Here is a 16,348-nt window from a genome sequence, read left to right as displayed (position 1 = left end):
CTGTTCTCCACATTTCATGGAATATTCTGTATAATTCTCCTGACTTGTTTCCCATTCACTGTGTTTTGTTTTGTTTTGTTTTTACCTTAATTTCTACTAAAAATCTCTTGATTTTCACACTTGGTGATCTCCATTCATTCCTTGCCCTATTAGTGCATTTATTTTGGCAGTTGGCACAGCTCTTTATCTTGTCCTCTGAGTGTCTTTCCTCTCTTCATGTCTACAATACTCAGCTTTCCAGTCTCCCTCTTGCTTCTCTGATCACTCTCCTCGGTATCCTTTTCTGGTCTCTTCCTTATCTCTCTTTTTAGAGCTAGAGCTCTAGATTGCAATGGTAAATAAGTTTATTGAGTGGAAATATGTCTAAAACATAAGTGCTAGGAAAGTTGGAGGAATCATCTGGGAAAATGGGCAGGAACAGAAGGAAGCAAGGCAGACTGTCAACAGTTGGAATCATGTCCCAACACTTGCTGGATGAGGGTTGCAGTTACTACTGCTGAACTTGGATGCCACTTCTCTCATTGTCAATGCCATTGCTGTGGATGCAGGATGCAGTAACTGGAGTCTTGACATTGCTGCCTTGGCTACCTTTTCAACCCAAATTTTCTTTTATTCCTGTACCTTTGTCTCCCTCTTTCCAAATTACAAGTTGATGATGGGTTGGTTTGACTGGCCAAACCTAGGTCAAGTACTTTCACTCTAGGTGCAAGAGGGATGGGAAAGTGAGTTTCTAGCTCTTTTGGCTTCTAGAGTAAATGGTACCCCTTACTCATCACCAACACACATGTGGAAGATAAGGGGATCAGATGTTGAATAATAATTCTAATAAAAGAGGTATATCCATTTTATAACCTCTTTAATTTCTTCAAATTTCTTCTTTGCCTTTCTTCTCTTTGTGTACTCTCTAACAGATAGTTCATTCATAACTATGCTTTCAACTACCCTGTAAATATCCCAAGTCTTTATTCTATTTAAGTTCTAGTAGACTCACACTACTAAGTACATGTCACCCGGATATGCTCCTTCCACAAATTTTATAATGCACCTGAGTTCTCAATCTATTTTTGATGTCTGCTCAGTAATGCCATAACTCTAATCTCCTTCATAGATCAGCCCCTACATATCCAAAATGTCAAGTCTTAGTGAGTATACATTTTGAATTCTTTTGACTCTATGACTCTGTCTCTTTGTCTTTCTCATCACTCATAAAGTCACACCACACATTGACTAGGCACTTGACATACATTTGAATCACTTGGGGGGAATTTTTATATGCAAATTATTAGAACTTATTGTTGAACTACTATGTCTGTTTCTATAGTAATACCTCACAATCTATATTTTGCACAAAACCATCCCCAGATTATTCTGATATGTAATCTGGTTGGGGATAATTTGGATAATAGTAACAGCTTCCTTGTTAGTATCCCTGACTCCAGATTCCCCTCCCTGCAACCTATTTTGTACAGTAAAATATTAATTTAAAAAATCTAATGGTGCCTCTTACCATTTTAAAACATTTTGGTGTGTGCCTATTGCCTGAAGAACAGAGTTCAAAATCCTTCACACAGCTTACAATTCATGTTTTAAATCAAGTTCATCAAACATCTTTTGCTTTAATCCTGTATCACTTTTCAAGATGCAAATTTGTCTTTTGCACTCATAGTGTCCCCACCAATATACCACATGCTTAACATGCCTCTCCTTTTATTTTAATCTGTTAACTCTTGCAAAAATATTTTAATTAAAATAATTTCATTTATTTTAACTTATTTCATTTCCCAAAGTAGTTTCTTTTTTTTTTTTTTTTTTTTGTAATGAAAACAAAATTTATTTGTTACAGTTTCTTTTTTTTTTTTTTTTTTTTTTTAAATTTTATTTTGTCGATATACATTGTAGCTGATTAATGCTCCCCATCACCAAAACCTCCCTCCCTTCTCCCTCCCCCCCTCCCCCCAACAATGTCCTTTCTGTTTGTTTGTTGTATCAACTTCAAATAATTGTGGTTGTTATATCTTCTTCCTCCCCGCCCCCCGGTTTGTGTGTGTATGTGTGTATGTGTGTGTGTGAATTTATATATTAATTTTTAGCTCCCTCCAATAAGTGAGAACATGTGGTATTTCTCTTTCTGTGCCTGACTTGTTTCACTTAATATAATTCTCTCAAGGTCCATCCATGTTGTTGCAAATGGCAGTATTTCATTCGTTTTTATAGCTGAGTAGTATTCCATTGTGTAGATGTACCACATTTTCCGTATCCACTCATCTGATGATGGGCATTTGGGCTGGTTCCAACTCTTGGCTATTGTAAAGAGTGCTGCGATGAACATTGGGGAACAGGTATACCTTCGACTTGATGATTTCCATTCCTCTGGGTATATTCCCAACAGTGGGATGGCTGGGTCGTATGGTAGATCTATTTGCAATTGTTTAAGGAACCTCCATACCATTTTCCATAGAGGCTGCACCATTTTGCAGTCCCACCAACAATGTATGAGAGTTCCTTTTTCTCCGCAGCCTCGCCAGCATTTATCGTTCATAGTCTTTTGGATTTTAGCCATCCTAACTGGGGTTAGATGGTATCTCAATGTGGTTTTGATTTGCATTTCCCGGATGCTGAGTGATGTAGAGCATTTTTTCATATGTCTGTTGGCCATTTGGATATCTTCCTTAGAGAAATGCCTACTTAGCTCTTTTGCCCATTTTTTAATTGGGTTGCTTGTTTTCTTCTTGTAAAGTTGTTTGAGTTCCTTATATATTCTGGATATTAATCCTTTGTCGGATGTATATTTTGCAAATATTTTCTCCCACTCTGTTGGTTGTCTTTTAACTCTTTTAATTGTTTCTTTTGCTGTGCAGAAGCTTTTTAGTTTGATATAATCCCATTTGTTTATTTTTCCTTTGGTTGCCCGTGCTTTTGGGGTCGTATTCATGAAGTCTGTGCCCAGTCCTATTTCCTGAAGTGTTTCTCCTATGTTTTCTTTAAGAAGTTTTATTGTCTCAGGGTGTATATTTAAATCCTTAATCCATTTTGAGTTGATTTTAGTATATGGTGAGAGGTATGGATCTAGTTTCATTCTCCTGCATATCGATATCCAGTTATCCCAGCACCACTTGCTGAAGAGGCAGTCCCTTCCCCAGTGAATAGGCTTGGTGCCTTTGTCAAAGATCAGATGGCAGTAAGTGTGTGGGTTGATTTCTGGATTCTCTATTCTATTCCATTGGTCAGTGTGTCTGTTTTTATGCCAGTACCATACTGTTTTGGTTATTATAGCTTTGTAGTATAGCTTAAAGTCAGGTAGTGTTATGCCTCCAGCTTTATTTTTTTTGCTGAGCATTGCTTTGGCTATTCGTGGTCTTTTATTGTTCCATATAAATGTCTGAATAGTTTTTTCCATTTCTGAGAAAAATGTCTTTGGAATTTTGATGGGGATTGCATTGAATTTGTATATCACTTTGGGTAGTATGGACATTTTCACTATGTTGATTCTTCCAATCCAAGAGCATGGAATATCTTTCCATCTTCTTGTATCCTCTCTAATTTCTCTCAGCAGTGGTTTGTAGTTCTCATTATAGAGATTTTTCACCTCCTTGGTTAACTCAATTCCTAAGTATTTTATTTTTTTGGTGGCTATTGTAAATGGGCAGGCTTTCTTGATTTCTCCTTCTGCATGTTCACTAGTGGAGAAAATAAATGCTACTGATTTTTGTGTGTTGATTTTGTATCCTGCTACTGTGCTGAAATCATTTATCAATTCCAACAGTTTTTTTGTAGAGGTTTTAGGCTGTTCGATATATAGGATCATGTCATCTGCAAACAGGGACAGTTTGACTTCATCTTTTCCAATCTGGATGCCCTTTATTTCCTTCTCTTCTCTGATTGCTCTGGCTAGTACTTCCAACACTATGTTGAATAGGAGTGGTGAGAGTGGGCATCCTTGTCTAGTGCCTGTTCTTAAAGGAAAAGCTTTCAGCTTTTCCCCATTCAGGATGATATTGGCAGTGGGTTTGTCATATATGGCTTTAATTATGTTGAGATACTTTCCCTCTATACCTAACTTATAGAGGGTCTTTGTCATGAATGAGTGCTGAACTTTATCAAATGCTTTTTCAGCATCTATAGAGATGATCATATGGTCCTTGTGTTTGAGTTTATTAATATGGTGTATCACATTTATTGATTTGCGTATGTTGAACCAACCTTGCATCCCTGGGATGAATCCCACTTGATCGTGATGAATAATTTTTCGTATGTGTTGCTGTATTCTGTTTGCTAGTATTTTAGTGAGGATTTTTGCATCTATATTCATCAAGGATATCGGCCTGTAGTTTTCTTTTTTGGTTATATCTTTACCTGGTTTTGGTATCCGGATGATGTTTGCTTCATAGAATGAGTTTGGGAGATTTGCGTCCGTTTCAATCTTTTGGAATAGTTTGTAAAGAATCGGTGTCAATTCCTCTTTGAATGTTTGGTAAAATTCTGCTGTGAATCCATCTGGTCCTGGGCTTTTCTTTGTTGGGAGCCTTCTGATAACAGCTTCAATCTCCTTTATTGTTATTGGTCTGTTCAGATTTTCTACGTCTTCACGGTTCAGTTTTGGGAGCTTGTGTGTGTCCAGAAATTTATCCATTTCCTCCAGATTTTCAAATTTGTTGGCGTATAGTTGTTTATAGTAGTCTCGAATGATTCCTTGTATTTCAGATGAATCAGTTGTAATATCGCCTTTTTCATTTCTAATTTTTGTTATTTGAGTCTTCTCTCTTCTTTTTTTTGTTAGCCATGCTAATGGTTTGTCCATTTTATTTATCTTTTCAAAAAACCAACTTTTTGATTCGTTGATCTTTTGAATTGTTTTTTGGTTTTCAATTTCATTCAGTTCTGCTCTGATCTTAATGATTTCTTTCCGTCTGCTAACTTTAGGATTGGATTGTTCTTGTTTTTCTAGTTCTTTAAGGTGAAGTGTTAGGTTGTTCACTTGCCATCTTTCCATTCTTCTGAAGTGAGCATTTAATGCAATAAATTTTCCCCTCAATACTGCTTTTGCAGTATCCCACAGGTTTTGGTATGATGTATCATTGTTTTCATTAGTTTCAATAAACTTTTTGATTTCCTGCTTGATTTCTTCTTGGACCCATATGTCATTAAGTAGAATGCTGTTTAATTTCCATGTGTTTGTATAGTTTCCAGAGTTTTGTTTGTTATTAATTTCTAGTTTTAATCCATTGTGGTCTGAGAAGATACATGGGATAATTCCAATTTTTTTGAATTTACTGAGACTTGATTTGTGACCTAATATGTGATCTATCCTGGAGAATGATCCATGTGCTGATGAGAAGAATGAATATTCTGAGGTTGTTGGGTGGAATGTTCTGTAGATATCTGCCAATTCCAATTGGTCTAGAGTCTTGTTTAGATCTTGTGTTTCTCTACTGATTCTTTGCCTAGATGATCTGTCTAATATTGACAGTGGAGTGTTCAGGTCCCCTGCTATTATGGTATTAGTGTCTATTTCCTTCTTTAGGTCTAATAGAGTTTGTTTTATAAATCTGGCTGCTCCAACATTGGGTGCGTACATATTTATGATTGTTATGTCTTCTTGATGGATCAGTCCTTTTATCATTAAGTAGTGTCCCTCATTGTCTCTTTTTATGGTTTTTAGTTTAAAGTCTATTTTGTCAGATACAAGAATAGCCACTCCAGCTCGTTTTTCTTTTCTGTTTGCATGGTAAATCTTTTTCCATCCTTTCACTCTTAGTCTGTGTGAATCTTTATGGGTGAGGTGGGTCTCTTGTAGGCAGCATATAGTTGGGTCCTGCTTTTTGATCCAGTCAGCCAGTCTGTGTCTTTTAATTGGGGAATTTAAGCCTTTAACATTAAGAGTTGTTATTGAAAGGTGTTGATTTATTCCTAGCATTTTATTGGTTGTTTGGTTGTCTTAGGTGTCTTTTGTTCCTTGCTTTCTGATTTACTGTTTGGTTTCTTTGTTTGTTGGTTCCTTAGGTTGTAGATAGTGTTTTTGTTAGCTTGTTTTCTCTTCATGAATGCCATTTTTATTGTACTAGCGGGTTTAGATTTTTCTAAGGTTTTTATGGCAGTGGTAGTTATTTTTCAGGAACCAAACCCAGTACTCCCTTGAGGATTTCTTGTAAGGGTGGTCTTGTGGTAGTGAACTCCCGCAGTTTTTGTTTGTCTGAGAAATATACTATTTGCCCCTCATTTCGGAAGGATAGCCTTGCAGGGTAGAGTATTCTTGGCTGGCAAGCTTTGTCTTTTAGTATTTTGAAAATATCATCCCATTCCTTTCTAGCTTTTAGGGTTTGTGATGAAAAGTCTGATGTTAACCTGATTGGGGCTCCCTTATAGGTGATTTGACGCTTCTCTCTTGCAGCTTTTAAGATTCTCTCTTTGTCTCTGAGTTTTGCCAATTTGACTATGACATGTCTTGGAGAAGGCCTTTTTGGGTTGAATATATTTGGAGATCGTTGAGCTTCCTGGATCTGAAGATCTGTGATTTTTCCTATACCTGGGAAGTTTTCTGCCACTATTTTTTTGAATATGTTTTCAATGGAATCTCCATTTTCCTCCCCTTCTGGAATACCCATGACTCGGATATTTGAGCGCTTGAGGTTGTCTGATATCTCTCTCAGATTTTCTTCCATGTCCTTGATTCTTTTTTCTTTCTTTTTGTCTGCTTGTGTTATTTCAAACAGCCCATCTTCAAGTTCAGAGGTTCTCTCTTCAACTTCGACAAGCCTGCTGGTTAAACTCTCCGTTGTGTTTTTTATTTCGCTGAATAACTTCTTAAGTTCAGCAAGTTCTGCTACATTTTTTTTCAGGACATTGATTTCCTTGTATATTTCCTCTTTCAGATCCTGTATACTTTTCCTCATTTCATCATGATGTCTAGCTGAGTTTTCTTGTATCTCATTCAGTTTCGTTAGAATTATCACTCGAAATTCCTTGTCAGTTATTTCAAGGGCTTCTTGTTCTATAGGATCTAGAGTATGAGATTTATTAACTTTTGGTGGTGTACTTTCTTGATTTTTTGTATTTCTGGTGTCTTTTTTTTGGTGTTTATTCATTGTGGCAGGGGGTTTCACAGTCCACCGGTTTAAGACTAATGACTAACTAGGATGTTGCTGTGGTTGCCAATTTGATATGGCTCCCGCCGTGACTGCTCAGTTGGCCTCTAGTGTCTTGTGTGTGTGGTTGCCTCGGGTCTTGGGCTTCTCCGGGGATCCACCTTTCTGGTCAGCTTGTACTCTGCTGGGCTGGTGGATCACGTACCACAGGGTGTGTGATCTCTGTTGAGCTTTCACTTTCTGTACAGGACTTCTCCCCGTTCTGTGTGCTCTGGCCCAGGCTGTTAGATCGTGCAGTGGCGTCCCCACCGGGTGTGTGGTTTCTGTCGAGACTCCGCCTCCCTGGCCACACGTCTCCCCCCTCTGTGCACACTGTGCTGGGCTGGGGCGTGTCTTCTGCACCCCTCGTCTATCAGCTGGGCTTTCAAGACCCTGCTCAGCACCGCCTCGCCCAGGAAGTCTACCAGGTTTCTGCTAGGCACAGACGACCGGTCTCTCTGGGTGCCTTTGTAGCACTGTGTAGATCTTTCTCGGGTCTTGTTCACCTTTGTATCCCCCCGGTATAAACCGAGTCTAGTGCCCGCCTGCAGCCTGCTCTCCGGCAGGTTCAAGCGGACCTGGGAACTCTCCTACCGCACTATTCCCAACCAGAAATTCGTTAGGCTTTTTTCCAAACTGGTGGTCGCAGAGATGGTATCTGCCTCCCAGTAACAGGAAGTTTACCGGGGCCGGAGTCCAGGGTGTGGTGGAGTGACAGTCGGCCCGCCCGTACTTCCTAGCCCTCCCAAAACTGGTCGGGATGCCCCACACCCCCAGTCCTGCCAGAGAACCGCGGAGGGAGTGGGAGAGGAGGTCAGCCCGCAGGGTCCGGAAAGCCCCGCGCCAGGCCAAGCAAATGGGCTCAGTGATGGCCGAGCAGGGCGGAGCTGCCCGCACCTGGGAAAATGGAGGCAGCACCGGGGCAGTGAGTGGCCTGGTGGTGCAGGCGGAAGCCGCGTGGGCATTCACCCCCCGAACAGAGCTGTGCCAGGGATCACTCACAGTGCTGTGCCAGGTCGGGCGCTCGCTCTGTCTCTGGTTTGTTGCCTTCCGTGTTCTCGGCGCTGCCGCCTCGGGCTGTTCAGTCGCGGCGCCGCTCGGGCGCTCCCAGGAATCTTCTTTAATGCCGGCCTGAAACCTCGAATCCTGAATAGGGCAGCTGGCCACCTTCAGTGCGGCCCCAGCCTCCGGGATCCTGGCTGCATCCACAGCAGCCCTGGCGCCGTGTTCCCTGTTTCAAGACTCACTTTTGCAGCTAAGAATCAGTTCTTTTCCTGCTCCACACTTCAAAGCTGTTGCCTGTAAATGAGGCAGCCTCTCCTGCCGGGGGCAAAGTGGCGTTGAGCCCCCACGACCGGCCAGCAGCAGCAGTCCTCCCTTAAGAGATGGCCAGAGGAAGGTCCACAAGTTTCCCGGCTGCCTGAGGCCCAGTGGCCACCTTTTCCACCTCAGCTACTCCGCGCCAGCCGCCGCTGCCGCCGCCATCTTGAAACTCCCCAAAGTAGTTTCCATTTACTATAATAATAACTTAAAAAATTAAGAGAGCATTGTGTTAAGTGCATGGTTTTATTTCACTCTCCTCCCCCAATTTTCACTTTATAAGTCTTTGGTGAATGTGCTGTTTATATTTACTTCATTTCATTTCAGGGACATCCGATGAGGTGAGGACATGGAAAGGATGCAACACTGCTGACAGAGTTTGTTCTCACTGGATTTACATATCAACCAGAGTGGAATATCCCCCTGTTCCTGTTGTTCTTGTTGGTATATCTCATCACCATTGTGGGCAACCTTGGTCTGATTGCTGTCATCTGGAAAGAGCCACACCTTCACATTCCCATGTACTTATTCCTTGGGAATTTAGCTTTTTTGAATGCTTGGATATCATCTATTCTCACCCCCAGGGTGCTGGTCAACTTGTTAGCCAAGAGAAGGATAATCTCTCTCCGAATGCATGATACAATTTTTTCCCTTTGCAACCGGTGAAACCATGGAATGTTTTCTCTTGGCATTGATGGCATATGATCGCTATGTAGCCATATGCAAACCTTTACTTTATGCAATGATTATGACCAACAGGCTATGCATCCGGCTATTAGTCTTATCATTTATAGGTGGCCTGTTTCATGCCTTGATACATGAAAGTTTTTTATTCAGATTAACCTTCTGTAATTACAACATAATACATCACTACTTCTGTGACATTATACCACTATTTTAGATTTCCTGTACTGACCCTTCTATTAATTTTCTAATACTTTTTTATTTTCTCAGGTTCAATACAGATATTCACCATTGTGACTGTTCTTGTCTCTTACACATTAGTTCTCTTTACAATCTTAAAAGGAATTCCATCAAAGGCATAAGGAAAGCCTTCTCCACCTGTGGCGCCCATCTCTTGTCTGTGTCTTTGTACTACGGCCCTCTCCTCTTCATGTATGTGCGCCCTCGATCACCACAAGCAGATTATCAAGACATGATGGACTCTACTTTACACAGTCATAATTCCTTTGTTAAACCCAATTATCTAAAAGTTGATATGACAAGCAAACAGAAAGGACATTGTTGGGGGGGAGGTGGGGAGGGAGAAGGGAGGGAGGTTTTGGTGATGGAGAGCAATAATCAGCCACAATGTATATCGACAAAATAAAATTAAAAAGAAAAAAAAAGAAACAGATCAAGAGGATTTCAGCAGTGTAAATGCTTATAAGAAAAAAGTCAAATTAAAAAAAAAAAAACACCCAATTATCTACAGCCTGAGAAATGAGAAAGTTATAAATTCACTGACAAAAATGTTAAAGAGAAGTATTTAGATCTCCTATTAATATCTGTTCTCTTTTTATTGAGACAATCACAAAATTGTGCAGATTGATATGGCTATGTTTTGTTTAGTGTTCAATATTTTTCGCAATTATAACTCTCCTAGCATTGTAATGTCCTAAGGAGTTAGCATCTAATAATCTATTTAAAATATTTGTATATATATTTAAAAGCATATGAAGAATGTTAATCAAGTGTTCATGTCATACTAGAATAATTAAAAAATAAAATGAAGACTTTTGTAGGCTGATATGTTCTTCAATGTGACTTTATAAATGCTACATCAGTAGCTGGGGCCCTCTCCAGCCATCTTACATCATTTCCTGGACTGGCTAAGGGAAAGTGTCCTTGTGACATGGAAAAGAGTTACTTCTTTCTCATGTCCCAATTCCCATAACTCTTGCCACATGGCTTGTCCCCCCAGGGGTCAGTGGCCTACCATCCACAATTGATATTTCCAAGTAGAAATCTAAAGAGTTAAACCTTTGTGCACAGCCCAGCTGTCAGTACAGATGGTTAATGGCCCAGGCTCATTTTTTGTCACCATCCATACTGCTCTCAATTCTGCCCATTGACTGCTTTGCCCTGTGCCATTTTCATACCACATAGTATCTGTTAAGGGCTAGATGGCAACAGCTGTCCCCAATGCTGAGGGTCCCATGCTAGAGCCATCTGTATACCAAGCTTGCTCTCTAATAGGTCCCTGTCCCTCATGGAAAGGTGTGGCCTCCACCTCCATTGGTCAGGGTCATGTCAAAGTTTCCTCCACAACCTCTACTGGGCCTAGCACAGTTTGCTACTCTTTAGGCAGAGGACTCGTTGACCCAGTGCTCCTTTGTTCTATATATGTTCCCCATTTAGACAGAGTGGGAGTCTGAGCTATACCTGTTTTAGTGCTGGTTGCCCATGTGCGCAGCCAACCTAGTATGGGCTATGTCATCCTTACTAGGACTTTGGCAGTTCCTATGATAGCTTCAATGGTCATCAAGGCAGAATACACAGCCACTAACTGTTTTTCTGTTAGAGAATAATGCATTTCAGTGCCCTTCCAGAGCTGAGACCAGAATCCTACAGGTGTTCAGAATCAGTCTTGTCTCTGCCACAAACCCTATCCTAACCCTTCTTGGGTTATATGTGCATCTAATTCAAATGGTTTGGTGGGACCAGCCACTTGGAAAGCCTGTACTTGCTGTATTGCCCTTTTTGTAGCTCAGTAAGCTTGTTGTAATTCCTCAGTCCAATCCCAGGGGCCTCCTTTCTTTGTTAATGAATACAGTGGGCATGCCATTTGGGCCATATAGGTTACAAAAGCTCTCCAATACCCCAGAAGCCCCAAATATGTCTGTAGCTGAGCTACAGTTGTGGGGTGAGGGTATGCCTGTATCTTGTCTATAATAGCTTCTGGGATGACTCTCATCTTACCCAACCAGACCACTCCTATGAATTTGACTGACAGCCCAGGTCCTTGCACTTTGTCTGTGTTCATGGCCCACCCACATTGTTCCAAATGACTTAGCAGTGTTGGAGCTGCCTGGGTGAAATAGGCAAGAGAGTCAGAGGTTAGTAATACACCATCAATATAGTAAAATATTATAACTGTGCTGGGCCTAGTCCACTTGGCTAGGTCCCCAGCCACTAAACCATGACAGATGGTTGGGCTACTGCAGATAACCTTGGGGCAATACTTGAAAGGTCCACTGCCTCCTTTCCCAGGTGAAGGGAAACTGATTTTGGCTATCAGATGATATTGGAATGGAGAAAAAAGCATTTGCAAGGTCCAATATATAATGATAAGTTCCCAGATGAATCACCAGCTGATCCATCAAGTCGTGAACTGAAGGCATGGCTGCATGTAAAGGAGGAACTACTTTGTTTAGTTCTTGATAATCTACAGTCATTCTCCAGGTACCATCAGGTTTTTTCACTGGCCATACCAGAGCACTAAATCGGCTATGAGCCAGATGAATAATGCCAACTTTCTCTAACTCCAATATAGTGGCACCTATCTCTGCATGTCCTCCCTGTAGGCAATACTCCTTTACATTAATTAAATATCTTGGCTTGGGTAACACCTGTGGGTCATGTTTAGCATATCCCCATAACACAGGCTTTACTGCCCATATTCATAACCAAAACTCTCCAACTGTTGTTTGCAGGTGCAAACCATAAAGTACATCCATACCCAAGATATATTCAGCTACTGGGGATATGTATACAGTCTACACACGAGGAGGCAATTGTCCTATGACCAATGGCAATGACACAGCTTTGACTTTGACAGTAGGTCCTCCATAGCCATCTATATGAACTGTGGCCCCTGGAAACTTATCTGGATTGCCGTACATCAGGCTGCCTTCTGTGCCTGTATCCACCAGTGCCAAAACATGCTGCACATTTGTCCTCAGCCAATGTACTGCCAATTCATTGGGAGGCCTCCAGTCCTCACCTGCCCCTGAAAGATGAGTACCTTGGCCTGCTCCCTAATCAAAATGGAACAGTTCATCTGCCTCCTTGGGAGCAACTAAAAAATCCTTTAAATCCACTGGGTGTATCTTTCTACCTGTTTCTGGATGTTTGGTGAAATGCTATTCAGGGTGCAATTGCTGCCACAAGGCAAACATGACTGCATTTGGCTGCCAGTCAATTTTCTTGCTATCAACCCCTGCTGCAAGCAAGTCAAGGCACATCTGCTCATGGCTAGTCTTGTTTGGTCCCCTTGGGATAGAATCCCAAGCATTTCTTGGGGTTTGGTCTTAGCCACCTTTCAGACCCCTTTTGCTTGTCTGCTATCCTCTACTTCACCCAGGCTGGCTATCATGGTCATTACTTCATGTATAGGATGACCAACGTATGGGGACAGTATGGCCATCAGTGACCCAAAGGACGTTGATGGAGCATTTTGCAGCATTATGTCTCTCATTCTGCCTGTAAAACATTCACATCTGGGCCATGGGTGTTTACATTAAACATGGACTGCCACATCCCGAGCTCCCAAATTATTTGAACCAACTCAGCATATGTTTCCTGTTTACTCACAATCTTGGTCAGTTCTCCAGCATTCACCCACAGGGTTCAGGCAGCTGCATTCACCCATCCCATTAAGGAGTGATTACCCAGCCCTTGTGCATATCCATGGCTATTCTGTAGCTGCTGCCGCAGGGACAGGTGCATGGTAATGGAGGCTAATTTTTCCATCTCCTCACCAGAGCATATCACACTATCCACCCCTATGTCCCATAACTGCAGCAGTCAAGCAGCCAGGGGCTTCCCCTGTTTGTGCCAGAACTGTCTCCCCAAGTCAACTAATTCAACCTGGATATACAGGACATAGGAAGTGAATTGGGTCACCTGTGGATTGCCCGCCGGTTGTCTGCCCACTCCCATAGGCTGCTCATGCTTCAATTTCTGATGCACACCAGGTCATGCCTGGAGATGCACAGCCTCCCCCAACTCACCACTAGGTTTGTGTCCTCCCTGGTGTGAGAGCCAGGAGTGGCCAGTCACTGCACATCATCCTCCAGGACAATTATCTGTGCTTCCAACAACTCTGCTTCTGTTTTAAATCTCAATCAGCTTGCAGTATAGTGAGCAGTAGCCAGACTCTGGTCAGCAGAAAATTGGCCACCGGCCACCATATACTGAAGAATAGCCACATTTCCTCCCCCTCTAAAGGGGTTCTCTGCTGTAGTGCCTGCTCTATGCTGACTTGCAGTATAGTGAGCAGCAACCAGATCCCAGTCAACAGGAAAGTGGCCATAGGGCACAACATATTCAAGAGTAGCCACATTTCCTCCTTTTTCCAAGGGGCTTTTTACTCCCATACCTGCTCAGAATCCTGCTGCAGACTACACCTATTGTAGAACTAGAGCTAGGGCTCACAGACCCTTCTAGTCCATTGTCCAGACTGGGTCACAAAACCCTCCACATGCAGGTCTGAGCTAGGTAATAGGAAAAGGTCTTCAGAGCCATGGGTGAAGAAATAAAAGGCTTTATTCAGAGCTAGGAGCAGTCGCCCTAGTGGCTTCCTGGAGCATCTCTAGACGTGGCACATTTCAGAGCAGTTAGTCCTTTATATTCAAATCCACAATCCAAAAACACTTTCAGGGACACAGAATCCAACCTCAAGATGTGAGGAGCAGTGTTGTAATTGCTCCACTGTCTGCAATTTCCATACAGAAGATGGCAGACTGGGCAGAACTGCACATGTGCAATCACATTAGACAATGACAAAGAACACCTGGGCACATGTGCATACCCACACCAGATGCTTGGCAAGATTCTGAACATCCAAGAGGTCCTGATCATTTTTCTATATTTTCTGAACAGATGTCTTTGATACCAACCCCACTGTATTGTCTGGAGACTCATATTAAGTCCATGGTAATGAAACTTTGAGTTTGGGTGAAAAGAGGCAAAAGACAAGGTTTTTTCTAGCTACCAAAAGTCTTTCATTTAATTTTATTAGCTAATAGTAAATTTCAGTTCTGATAGGAATTCAGCTCACATATCATGCAAATAAACAGAAATGGGAATGCAATAAGGAAAAATGAGAAGGGAGTTATGACAGTTAAAGAAGAGGCTGTCCTTTACCTAATGTATGCTCTTGGTGCCTTTGTTGAAGATCAGTTGGCTGTAAATATGGCTGTAAGTACATGGATTGATCTCTGGGTTCTCTATTCTGTTCCACTGGTCTTATGTCTGTTTTTATGCCAGTACTATTCTGTTTGGTTATTACTTTTGTAGCATAATTTGAAGAAAGGTAGTATAATATCTCCAGCTTTATTTATATATTATTTTGATTAGCATTGCTTTGGCTATTTGGAGTCTTTTGATGTTCCAGATGAATGTTAGGATCATTGGTATTTTAATGGGGATTGCATTGAATCTGTAGATTGCTTTGGGTAGTATGGACATTTTCACAACACTAATTCTTCCAGTCCCTGAACATGGAATGTCTTTCCAATTTTTTGTGTCCTCTTTAATTTCTTTCAGCAGTGATTTATACTTCTCATTGTAGAGAACTTTCATCTCCTTGGTTAAATTTATTCCTAAGTGTTTATTTATTTATTTATTTTGGTAGGTATTGTAAAATGGGCTTGTTTTCTTGATTTTTTTTCTGATAGTTCATTGTTGGATTATAAAAACACAAATGATTTTTGTGTATTGATTTTGCATCCTGCAACTTTACAGGATTTGTTTATCAGCTCTAGGAATTCTCTGACAGAGTGTTTACGTTTTTCTCTCTATATAGGATCATGTCATCAGCAAGCAGGGACAGTTCAACTTTGTCTTTACCAGTCTGGATGTCCTTTATGTCTTCCAATAGCCTGATTGTTCTGGCTAGTACTTCCATATATAGAAGAATACAATTAGACCATACCTCTCTTCATATATCAAAATCAACTTAAAATGGATTAAAGACTAAAATGTAAGACCTGAAACTGTAAAACTGGACAAGGGATTAATGAGTTCATCGATCTTAATATTAGAGAGCGGGGCTTCAACTTTTCTTCACTCACAAAGTTGTAGGGTTTTTTGTTTTTGTTTTTGTTTTTTACCATCATTTGTTACTAAACAATTCAGTTTGGTTCAGATTAGCTTGTCTTAACACTGTGATCCTAGGATATGGGAGCCAAGGTCATTTATACCTTGTTAACATGTACTCTGTATCAGGCACTCTTCTTGGCAATGGAGATATAGCAATAGTCAAAATTGTCAGAAATCACTGCCCACATGTAACTTATCTTCTAGTGTGGAAGTAAAGTGATAAATAAAACAAATAAATAAAATATAGAGTGTGTTTAAATATAGCATAGATGGTGATAAATGCTCAAGAGAGAATAAAGTATCGGAGGAGGATAGAAAATGTTGGGGTAGAAGGGAGAATAAACAATTATACAGGATGTCCAGGGAAGAACTTCCTGAGAAGGTCACATTTGAATAAAGATCTGAATGAGGTGAAGAATGAGTCACATAACAATTTACTGAGGCAGCAGAAACAGCCAGTGCAAATACCTTATAATAAAAATATACTTAGCATTTTCAAACAGTAATAGGATGCCTTGTGACTGAAGTGGTGGGTGGGAGAAACAGCAGGAAATGAAGAAAGGTAATAGAGGGGACAGTCATGTGGGGCCTTGTAAGCCATCGTAAGGACTTTGGCTTTTACACTAAAATGGGGACCTAGTGCAGTGTTTTGAGTAGAGTGACATACCATGACTTATAATGGCTACTTTGTAGTGACAACATTGTAGGCTGCATGAGTGAAAGCAGGGATATCTGTTAGATAACTTTTGAATTAATAGTTAAGAGATAGTTGTTTGTACTATGAAGGTAGAATTGGTTGGATTTTGAATACATTCTGATAGTAGTACTGACATTTATTTGATGACTAATAAGATTTTTTG

At 40.9% G+C, this 16,348-nt stretch overlaps 1 pseudogene; it reads left to right on the top strand.

Moving 5' to 3' along the window:
- Positions 1-8,960: 8,960 nt before the first annotated feature.
- LOC134388285 (olfactory receptor 5H2-like) lies at positions 8,961-9,652 on the top strand (annotated as a pseudogene).
- Positions 9,653-16,348: the final 6,696 nt, after the last annotated feature.

This window comes from Cynocephalus volans, chromosome 1 (assembly GCF_027409185.1).
Source record: "Cynocephalus volans isolate mCynVol1 chromosome 1, mCynVol1.pri, whole genome shotgun sequence".
Taxonomy (NCBI): Eukaryota; Metazoa; Chordata; class Mammalia; order Dermoptera; family Cynocephalidae; genus Cynocephalus; species Cynocephalus volans.
This window is presented reverse-complemented; position numbering and strand designations above follow the sequence as displayed.